The sequence below is a fragment of the Schistocerca cancellata genome, chromosome 2 (assembly GCF_023864275.1).
Source record: "Schistocerca cancellata isolate TAMUIC-IGC-003103 chromosome 2, iqSchCanc2.1, whole genome shotgun sequence".
Lineage (NCBI taxonomy): Eukaryota > Metazoa > Arthropoda > Insecta > Orthoptera > Acrididae > Schistocerca > Schistocerca cancellata.
Genome location: NC_064627.1, coordinates 1,081,728,751 through 1,081,730,147, shown reverse-complemented (window position 1 = coordinate 1,081,730,147; position 1,397 = coordinate 1,081,728,751). Strand labels below are relative to the sequence as shown.

General features: G+C 42.7%; 1 pseudogene; it reads left to right on the top strand.

Annotated features, from left to right (window-relative positions):
• The first annotated feature begins 318 nt into the window (after nucleotides 1-318).
• On the top strand, nucleotides 319-435 carry LOC126163444 (5S ribosomal RNA; annotated as a pseudogene).
• Nucleotides 436-1,397: the final 962 nt, after the last annotated feature.

Here is a 1,397-nt window from a genome sequence, read left to right as displayed (position 1 = left end):
GTTCAATAAAATATCACAAAAAAATTTCAATTTTATGAAGTAAGTAATATACTCCTGGTGTCCCAAAATAATCTTATAGCACAAAAGCAACATGTTCCTTGAATAATTTTCCACATTTTTGCAGCATGAAAAACGTCCAACGACAATCAGCAAAAATACACAGTGACAGACCTTTATATACAATTAAAATCCAACTACGGGAAGAGTATAAGGGTGAACACAAGATTTAACAATAACAGTAATTATTCTTGCGTGTAATTACTCTTGCATGGAATTCACGGTCTGACCACCAAAATAACTTCAACCAATGGACCATCTGGCAACGGCCTTGCCGCAGTGGATACACCGGTTCCCGTGAGATCACCGAAGTTAAGCACTGTCGGGCGTGGTCGGCACTTGGATGGGTGACCATCCAGCCGCCCTGCGCTGTTGCCATTTCTCGGGGTGCACTCAGCCTCGTGATGCCAATTGAGGAGCAGGTTCGCAGGAGAGCTTCTGTAAAGTTTGGAAGGTAAGAGACGAGATACTGGCAGAAGTAAAGCTCTGAGGACCGGGCGTGAGTCGTGCTTCGGTGGTTCAGATGGTAGAGCACTTGCCCGCGAAAGGCAAAGGTCCCGAGTTCGAGTCTCGGTCGGGCACACAGTTTTAATCTGCCAGGAAGTTTCATATCAGCGCACACTCCGCTGCAGGCTGAAAAATCTCATTATGCTACGGATATGTTGCCACTATAGTCATACATGCCAGATAACAAGTGCAGAATATGTGTAGAGCGCGGTATACTACTACACTACTGCAATGACTGGCCAGTGCATATTGCACACAGTAAACGTGGAACTCATAGAAATTATAGATCAGCCTAGTAAAGTTCATAAATGTTGCACGTGGAAATCACTCCACTCTCTTCAGTCGAACACAGTACTAATTACATCAGGGAAGAACTAACCATTACTGCTGACATAATTTTCCAAATTTTTTGAGAAGGTGATGTATTCTAGAATAGTGGCACACCTTTGCAACAATAATGTCCTGAGCAACTAAAGGTTTGGTTTTCAGAAGGATTGCTCTTGTGAGAAAGCCATTTACATGTTCACTCAACAGATTTTACAAGCGTAAATAATTAAGTAGCGGCGGTTGGTATTTTTTGCGCCCCATCATTTGACTGTATGAATCACAGTATTCTTCTAGATAAATTGAAGTTTCGTGGGTTGATGGTATACCCAGCCAATGGATAATGCCACATCTAACCAAAAGAGTGCAGAAAGTTGTCCTTAGTTATTCGATCAATATAGTCCGGTGACGCAATTCTGACAGTTCGTAAATCACATATTGGGCTCCCCAAGGCTGAGTCTTAGGCCCTCTCTTGTTCCTCATATATATGTGAACGATCTGCCGCTTAA